The following is a 10,464-nucleotide window of genomic DNA, read 5'->3' on the forward strand; positions in this document are numbered from 1 at the left end:
AACCTCTGCTTCACTGCTGGAAGGAAACAACTGTACAAGTGCTTAAAAACAGTACAACTTATGAATAGCTTATTCAAGTAGTCCATAAAGTATGTAGCTATGCTTGTGCTTAAGTGTTTATTCCCCACCATCATCAAGTTGGTTTTCCAAACAAGGTACACATCCAAAACCAGTCCTAAAATGAGAGGGGGCAGGGAGGAGAAATTTGGAAGTTAACCAATGATTTTAAGTGGGAAAGTTCTTACAAGATTACTCCGTACCAGCCAGGAATTCGTTGTTCAACAATTTTTCCTCAAATATTTACTAAATGTAAGTCACTACTACAAACAATGAGAAACTGAGCTCTGTTGACCCATGTTTTCTACTTTCTACTTCTGTAGAAAAGTTCAACAGCAGAGCTGACCTTGGCCTTGCTCCAACTCAGGTCCCCAGGGCAAAGCATCCTTCTCTAGCTCCACTGAAGACAGAATGCCTCATTTAGTCTTTCCTCTATGGACTTGCTGCAGCAAATGCTCCCTCATAAGTCTTTTAAACTTAACTACTGTAACAGATAAACAGAAGGCAATTTATCTATTTTACTCTTCAGTTAATACTACTTAAACAGGTTTGGCAGCACACTTCCTTCAACAGCCATTTACTTAGCTTCATCCTTTAAAAGTTAATAGGTATCACCTCCTTTGGGATACTTTCCTTAATCTATTGAAACACACTATGATTTCAGAATTGTGCTACCAATACTACACTAAGCCTCAAAGGGGGTCTAAAATCTGCCCTGGTATTTCTTTCTATCTAAAGATAAATGCAGTTTCAGTGTTCCCACAACTAGAAGCACATGCCTCTTGAACAACTGCTCCTTCCCAGTTGATTCATAAGGAAGGTATCAAGGGTAGCACAAAGCAAGCCCTACTGTTAGAGCAGGGAGAGCAAAAACGATCACCAAAAGACACTTTGAGAGCAACATCAAAATTAGTGTATGAACACCAGCACTGTTCATACAGCGAGATTTTTTAGGTGCCACACAAATTTAAATGCTAGGAACAAGAAGTTGCCTGCTGAACCCCATAGCATACATCATCCTAAAGAAATACCACATCTTCCAGCCAAGCAATGAGAGTGTGAAGGTGGGAATAAAGAATCAGTACCAGAAGGTAACAGCAAGTACTCTCATTTTACTAAAGTCAACTCACTGGCTCCAGATTACTCTGAAGTCAACAGGACACAATGCAGAGCTACCTTAAACCCCCAAACAGCAGCAGCTTAAGCTTCACGTATAACTGAAAATCAAGTTTGTTACTGCTGCTTCCAGGGCAATCCCAAGACAATCACTGCTGGCAGTGAAAGTACCTCAAAGAGCTGAAGTTTTGAGAAATCTTGTTTTCAGATTGATGGTATATGCCTCCTGTAACCTCAGGGGATTGACAGGTATTTGCTTACTGTAAGAATTACAAACGTTGTAAAAGAGATTCTCTTATTCTACACAAGAACATGCACACCAGTTGTTTAATAGTTACTACTGCACACTTGAAGACAGTATTTGATCTTACAGCACCTTTCAGGTGCACGTTCAAGAGAGCCCTCAATGTCCACTTAATCAACATACACTATAAAGGAGCAAAGCTTCAAGTTTTCCCTGTACACTGTTTACAGCTCATATTGCACTGTTGCATGAAAAGCAAAACCTGCTCAAACTCAGGTAACAGCCTCAACCTCTGTTTAAACAAGTAAACCCGGAGTTGTGGTGCTACTATTTACAGCCCTCAAATTTGGAAAGGAGGGGACGGGGGGACAGGACAGTGCTCATCACTTTAAAAAAAAAAAAAAAAAAATCAGTGTAAAGTGACCACTGTATCTCCAAGCTGACAATCATTTTGACAGAGCACATACTATTGCCAGTCCACATTAAGTACAATCATTCCTATGGATGTCTTCAAAGTACAATGTACAATTACTACATGCATACACACATCTAATGAAGATCCTTGCATGAAGACACTGAAAGGACAGCCTCATTGGAAGATACCAGTAAGTCTCTGGCTAAATATTAATCCACATGCATCTGAAGAGGAAGCCCGGGTTCAGCAGAGCGCCATACACAAAATGACTCCTTTTCTGAGCCCATAGTCCAGGTATAGAGTTAACAGATGGCTAGACAAGAAAATAAAAGCAGTGTTAACAGCTTTCTGGCAGCTAGGCTAGCATCCCATGAACTGGCAAAAGTTTATGTTCTGTATCAAAGACTTTAAAGAAGATTTCAGAAAAGGCTACTGTCATTTTCTCATAGAAGGCAAAAAAGTTCTCAAGAGTAACTAGATAGCTGAATCCAAAGAGATAAGTAGGGAGGCAACAGGCAATGGGGTGACAGATAGCATGTACCAAAAACTAGAGGGAGGGTCTAGTGGGATCCATTACACTGCCCATCCCACTCATCAAGAGTGGTCACAGCAGCAAACTTTTGTTTACTTATCAAGGTGACCAAAGTGAAATACTTCAGAAAAATACATTATTTCCTTACCTCCTCAAATTAGGCCCTTTATCCACTGCTCCAGTGACCCACATCTCCCCAAGGCTATGCAGCTTACTGCTTTCTTGTTCCTCCTCACTTTTGCACATTTATGCTCTTTACCCTGACAAGCATCCTAAAGTACTACAGCATACTTCCTGCTGCTCTAGCATCAATCATTAATCCAACAATTTTTAGCCATGTCTGCATGTAACCTCTACTCTCTGGTATTGATGGTACAAAACTCTTACAGAAGTTACAAAAGCAAGCTTGGCTCTTATCTTTACCAATTTGTAGCTAGTAATTGCAATAAATCTAATTCAGACTTCCGCACACGGAGACAACACTTCCATAAAAAAAGCACCCAGCTTCTGAGCAGATGACCAGCTTGACAAGCTCTCTTTCTTAACAAGCCTTCAGTTTTCAACTGATTGTATTGGAGTCAGCTAATACCATTAACTAGGAAAGTGTTGCTACAGATCGGAACTTTGAAGGGACAAAAGGAGCCCTCTTCCCAGATACCATTAGCAATTGGAGAGCTACAACTCCAGCTTATTACTCCTGTTCATGCAGCATCACTCACTCATCACGTGCTTTCTTTAGCCAAAAGATCAGAGAATTACTTAAATTAGGGAAGAATCTTTGATAAGTACACATGTCCAAAACAAGACTTGCATCAATTGCATGTTCATTCTGCAGAGCAGCACCCTGAACCAGAGCCTCAGATCCTTGAGGGTCTCAGTGGGGAAAGTTTCATCAGCTGAAGAGGTCTTTGACTTTGAATGCTCACCAGAACTGCCTCATCAAGGCTTAAAAGCAAGCCTAAGAGGCTGGTCAGCTAAATATGAAACAGCAGTACTTCAGCCCAGAGTTAGAAGTTGCTCTAATGATTTATTAAACCAGCTTGACTGCAGCATCCTCTCGACAGATGCACACCAGATCAGCATCTGACACGTCCTAGTTAATCTTCCACAAGTGGTTTTAAAATGCTACCACTGCACGAGAGTTGCACTTCAAGAGTTGAAAGCTGTGCTTCTAAGACTAAAAGTTAGCGCCTCTGTTTCCTTTGTAACTCGGGGCAGTTTAGCTCAGTTTGCCGACTCAGTTTCCTCCAGGGAGGAAAAGAGGAAGCTTCTGCCTTGCAGAAAGGCGTAGGACTGTAAAGATCCAAGTATTTTTTTCAAATTCCATTAGCTCAGTTACATTAATTTTTGAATGGTGTAATTGACAGCCTCCAAGCAAAACAGAGGCGGTCTAGTTCTGCTGATCTCTTCAGAGCCCAAATTCGACAAAACGACTACCAGCTGCAAGTGGCCAGGAGGCTGCAGCACAGCCTCTCCCGCCTTACTCTACGAAAAGCCGCCGCCCGCAGCGACTCCGACAGACCACGGAGGGCTCTCCCTACCCCGGCAGCCCCGGGACAGGCAGCAGCACCCACCGCAGCTCCCGCCTGACTGACCAACGGCGGTGAAAGAGTCGGCGGGGTGTCCCGACGGGCTCCCCACCACCCACAGCAGCCCGGAGCCACCGCCACACCCAAAAACCCTACTCCTGTGGAGTCAACGCGCCCGTGCCAAGCCCATCCTACGCCGGGGGAGTTAGCCCGCGGCCTCAGGTAGGGCAGAACCCCCCCCCGCGCCATTTCACGTTCACCTCGGGGGCGGCCTGCCCCACCCGCCGCGGGCAGGGCCGAGACAGTCCCACAGAGGGGAGCACCAGCAGCCCCACACGGAGACTGCCCCCAGTCCCCCACGAGTGGAGAAGCCACCCCGGCCAGCGGCGTTCCCCGTGCACCCGGCAGCCGCGGCCCCGGCCCCGCCCGGCCCCTCGCCCGGGCTCCCCCCCTTACCTTCCGCCATGTTGGGTCTGGGGCGCAACTCTCGCGAGAGCCGCCGCCCGCCCCACAGCCCGAGCCCTGGCGCTCTCGCGAGATCAGTGCGGCACGGCACAGCACGCGCCCCCCCCCGCTAGCCGCCGCCTGCGCTCAGCGGGAGCCCCGGGTACACAGAGCCGCGCTGCGCGCCGCGCTGCTTTATAGCGGCGGCGCCTCCCCGCCTCGGCCGGGGAGCGGCCTCTGGAGCCGGCCGGCGGCCCGGCCCCGCCCGCTCCCCGCTGGTGCTACGGGGAGGGGCCCTCCGGCCCGCGGCTCTGCGCCTGAGGCGTTTCGCCCGGGAGCGGCGGGAGGCAGCCGGCGGGTGGTCTTAACCGCCGTGGGGTTTCTCTTCCCCCCCACCCCTCAGATAAGGCGGCCTGCCCGGGTGATCCCTGCGGGTGCCTCCTGTCGGCTGCCGGAGGGCGCGACGGCCGCGTTTGCAGCAAAACGCCGACAGCGGAGCGGGAGGGCTGGGACGGGCTGAAGGGAAACGCCTGGCCCCGGGGTAACGCGCACCCGGGGGCCGGAGCGCGACCGCGGCCTTCGCTTCCGCTGCGGTTCGACCTGCCGGGAAAGCCACGGCCACGCACCGGCTTTGGCACAGCCCAAAAGCAACGTGCGCCTGTTTGCCGCTCCGCCGGCCCCGTACTGCTCAGGGACGTGCCAACACGGGCTTTCAATCTGATGGGTTCTCTTCAGCGCACAGTTATTGCTGGTGTCGTCCGTCCTTCAGCTCCTGCACGTATTGCTGTTGTTTCGGAGTCAACAGTCCTGGCGACTGGATCAGTGCCCGGTCAGCAAGAAGCGTGGCTGAGAGGCGAGACAGGCAACGACCAAGTAACGGTAACACGATCATTTTCTCCAGCCATGTGTACAACATAGCTGACCCTCCACTGTTTTCACTACTCATGTCTTTCCTGCCTGGATGCAACAGAAATAACAAAACAATTCTACCGCTGATCCAACAGCAATTTTTTTGTTTGCTTTAAAGAGCAAATTTCAAATAAATGTTTGAACACATTATGCACAGTATGGTTTTACAGACATAATTTTCTCCTGACTTTGCCAGTAAGTGATCTTTGAAAAGTTGTTCTGTCTCCTATCTTGGTTTTCTGTGCCTGTGGATGAAACAGTGAAACCAGAACTAGGCCTAGACCTAGGAGAGCCACAGACTGTAGTTCCTAGACATGCCATTAAACACGACCCGTCTCATTTTTCCCAGCTCAATGACAAATGTGTACAACTGCTACATAGCTAACTTACACCCCTGCCTTATGGGTGCTATTGGTCATCTTGAGTAACTGCGAGGAAACAGTTATTACTGCCTGACCGGATTTAGTCTTAGCTGAATGTCTGAGTAACAAGAGAGATCAGATTTCAAACTACTGCTGTGTTTTGCATCTGGGGAATCGGCAATCTCATCTTCTGTTGAGGATTTGCCTGGGCAGGAAGCCATGTTATTACAGCCTCTCTTTAAAAGCCAAACACCTTCTGGTTTGGTTTGAAATCACTCGTATGTGCTTCGGAAGATGCGCAGAATTTGTAAGACTTGCGGTGCTCCATTTGCATTGTGATGCACCATACCAAGAGCAGTGCACCAGATGGTACAGACGCAATAAGACGACCACCCCCCATCGGCCTACAAAAAAAGCGAAATACACTTAAAATCACTTCAGAATTAATGTTCTCCATTTATTGATCATGTAGTTTCAATAAGCATTTTCTAGGCATCACAGCAGGGAAGAATTTTAGCGTGACAGCTGAACAGCCCTTCTGATTTTTACAGAGAACTTCTCTGATGCATAAGGGGCAGCATGGAGAAATATAAAAAAGGAATCAGGATGGCCGTACTATTTTGATATTTATTGAAATTCCATGCTTTTTTTTTTTTTCCTTTACCCCCAGTGATGCAGTTATCTGCAAAGCAGGCCACCATGGGTTGGGGGAAAAAACAGTCACATGTGGGGCAAGAACAAACAAAAAGCCAACTGTGATCACAGAAAAGTTAAATGGGCCATTTCCAGGCCTGCCAGAAGCTTTCAACGACCTGGACATTTGGCACCAGACCCTCAGCTGCCTCTTTCGTTAAGTCACTGGGCATTAGCCATACCTGCAGCTTGTACATCTTAACAGCATCCCACAGTAATGCTCCTGCTTTTGGAATATCTGGGTCATGTGGGATCACAAACCATACGGATAAGCCAAAAAGAAGTGGGTTTATATCTGAATAATTTACAAAGAGGTGAACACACACTGCTGTGGAACTAACAGTTCTTCCATAGAACTGATGCAAGACTAACATTTTCCCTTTAAGAACAAGCAAGCAGCTCTTCTGGAGAACAAATGAGAAAAATAAAGCCTTAAGTTATTTTGTCAAGTTTACAGATGAGTCAGTTGTGAACTGTATGTGTTACTTAGGAAGACAAAACAGAGAACACTGTTGAACTTGCTGAAAGCAGCAAGTACCAATTATCTTGAATTGCTGCCAGCTCTTTAGATATACTGTGGAACGGGAAAAGGGCAGCCTGTGGTGGAAGAATGCCACTGCTAGGTTTAGGAAAGAATAGCTTCTTCCCAGTGTTTTGTTTATGGAAAGAATGGCACCATGCCACCGAGACTCTGCACAGTCCCACTTCTTAGATAAGGGCAGGCAGCTGATGGGCAAGAAACCTCCTCTGAAGCAATTTTAGCCAAGTACTCAAACAGGAACTAAAATCAGCTACTGTGTCTGGGCACTAATAGCTCTGAAGTACTGCACACATCTGCCTACCTACATGAGCAGGGTATCCTATTTAACTAACGATTTCTCAAAATAATTAGTTACAAAATATGTGTATGTGGACATTAAACACATTTATGGTTATCTAAACAACCTGTAGGAGGAAGTAGTACCTTTGCTTGTAAGTCATCGTAGACTTACTAAATGGCTTTTTTGTCCCATGTGGCTGTCTTGCCACTATTAACTGTCATCTTCCACCCCAGCCCACCCCTCAAGAACCCTGCTGTTTAGTATATGCAACCTGAAATGAAGTCCAGCCCGCTAGCAAACTGGTACTGATGGCTTCTTACAAGATGACTCTCTAACCGTGGAACTCTTGCTTTATTAGTGGGTTACTCTGTGCTGTTCAAAGCTGTGGTAAACCTGCGACAGAGCAGAGAACAGTCAAGTAGTTGCAAGTTCCTCTATAAAGTTTCTTTGGCAGAAAGGTAGTTCAGGCAGGCTTGGAAAAGTCTTGTTACCAGACACTCCAACATTAGTTAGCTCACTGGTGGGCCAAAGATGGTTACAAGAGGAAGAAAGGTGCATGTTTTGTTTGCTTTAATTATTTCAAGATGAAATACAGTATGTCAAATTCAACAAACGTGTCCTGATGTTATGTTGTTGAAGATGTTCAGGTAAGTTGTGCTCCAACTGCAGCTACCCTTCCTATTTAAATACTCAAGACAGCCAGTTTGACACATCATTATTGGAAAAAATTATATTTTGGAAGAACTCACTACAGAAGGTGACAGAATTCCAAAAATCAAATTACATGAAAATATACATCGCAATTTTCTTTGTACATTAGGTAAGGAAAACTCTGAAGTAGAAGGCAAAGAATATGAAGGGCCACAGAAGAGAGAAAAGGGAAAAGGAAGGAAACTATTTCTGATACCAAACCCAGAAGTTAGTCATTTGAAAGCCTACAGATGTGCATGCTTGAATTCAACCTTGAGAAAAAACAAGCCTCCCACACACACCCCCCCCACAAACAGGCAATGAAAAAGGCAAAAAAAAAAATTTCGCCCATAAAAAGCAGCTCATTCCTATCTTGGACTAACTTAGTCAACTGAACTTCCAAATGAAAGCGCTCAAGTGCCTTGGAAGTTAAAAATCCAGCAGGCTGCTCAAGGGTGCTCCATGGCCAGTTTTATTGCTATACCCAATTCAAGAAGTATGTGCAATTGGGTTCAAAAATAGGGGTGGGAAGAAGGGGGGGGGCGGGGAGAAAGCACCTTTGAGACTACAAAGGTCATCATAAAAGAAGACACAAGTAATTGACAGCAAATCCTTTCAAGATTTAATTAGGAAAATTTTAAATTCTGATGGGGGAAATAAAAAGGGAACATTTTTCAAAAAAGAAAAGATATACTAAGCTTTAATAAGCAAGAGATTTGAATTAAGCCTCAGTGGGTCAAAGGAAAATTGAACTGGGGGGCAGGCGGGAAGCAGAAAACCCCCAAACCTTTATCCTAATTGGTTTTAGTTTGACATGCTTCATAAGTTGTTGTGGTTGTTTGGTTTGTTTTTTTTTTTTTTTTAAGTCATAGGAAACAATGAATAGGGAGAGAAAAACCTGCTAAAATCTTTAGAATTTACACGATTCTATTCCTAACTACAGACAGCATTATTTGGTACAATGTGTATTTGTGGATGTACATGAACAGTATATATATTATCCGGATCATGTTGTGCTATGTACACATCTTTACAATTCTTCCTGAAGGTTAAAGCAGTTCATTAGATTTCAAAATGCGTAATCATCTTGTGTTGGCACTTGTTAGGCTCTTGTCAGCATTGATAACTGGCATGTTTTATTGCAGCCCAGTTCCAGCCAGTGTTTGCCAACTTGTAATAACAGAAGTCCAGCAATAGGTGGGTAGAGTGCAGGAAAAAAAACAGTGCCATGTTTCTCAATTGGAGACCTACGAAGAAATCACAGGTATTAAAATAAACTCCTCATCATCCTCAATTATTTTAGACACGTTAAATAGTGTTTCAAGCTCAAGGCAGATAATCATTACTTGTTCAAGAGCTTTACATACCTCTAACCAGAAGATGCATAAATCCAAAAATCACCTGAGAAAGACTTGAGTTAGTTCAGAATACTGTGTATCCAAGCTCAACTATCAGACTTTGAGGCTCCTGTTAATCTTGTTCCTTGTCAAGTGCAGAGTGTAAACGTTTGATTATGCACACATAGGGCTACAAACTTTTAGATTTATCACTGAAACTTCCATGTATCACTTAGGTGAATGATGGATGCTGCTTCAATAGCAACGTGCAGTACAAAACAGCATAGCAGTGCTTCATTAAGCCACCAAGTCAGACTGCGCTCGTTTGAAACCAGCTATATGGCCCCTCCTCATCCAATTCATCGCCCTTCACTTAGAAGGAGTCGCCAGGACTTAGAAAAGCTTTCACCTTCCAAAAAAGCAACACAGCCAATTACTTAAATGTTCGTCATGAGCATTGTTTCACTATGGCCAAGTTCAACATGGCAACAGAGCTGAGGTTAGTTAAGGGTACTCTGGAGTGTTACTCAGTTACTCCCTTCCTCTAAGAAAAAAAACTGTCAGCGGCATTAACAATTCTCACACTGTAGTTATAAGCAGTTGTACAAGACATTCAGTTCCTTTGCTTAGTCTTTTTATTAATGTTAAGCATTTTTCATGCTTTCTCTGTGGAGAAAGTTCTGTTCTATCAAATCATTTCTGCACAAGAGATACTGCAGTACTAGTTTGTCACAGATGGAGCCTTCCGCCGCCCCCGAAATTCATACAAAAGTGTAAGGAGGGGAGTATCTCCTGTATATAACTAGCTGGAGTATTTAGTAAGCTGTTCTAGTTGTTCAGACAGTACAACCCCTTTAAACTACATGCAGTGCCATATTTCTCCCCCCCCCAAGTTTTGTATGCTGAAGCTAACTAGTACATACGGTTTTGGGCTTCTCCAGCCAAATGGGTAAGAGTAGTTTATTTGCCAAACCAACTGTTAAGAACAGGCAGCTTCTACATGAAGCTGTTTTGCTTCAAAAAGCAAGAGTGGGAAATTATTAGCTAGTTGAGGAAGTTTTTCCTTGACATACCAAGATTAAAGAGACCAAAGGCCAGGTATTTAAGGGCCATGTTTTAATATAGAGCTTTCTACAAGAGCTTGTTGTAAAGAAAAAAAGAAAAAAGGTCCCATTAAAACTAGGATGGGATTCTTCAAATTAGAGTATCTTAAGTCAGAAGCTCATTTTTAACAGGCTGGCATAAAATGTAAATACCGTATCAGCTACTCTCAAGTTAAAACTTATCCAGGCTGTCAGATAAGCTACAGTTCAGT

Source organism: Phaethon aethereus, assembly GCF_964289735.1.
Source record: "Phaethon aethereus genome assembly, chromosome: 19".
Taxonomy (NCBI): domain Eukaryota; kingdom Metazoa; phylum Chordata; class Aves; order Phaethontiformes; family Phaethontidae; genus Phaethon; species Phaethon aethereus.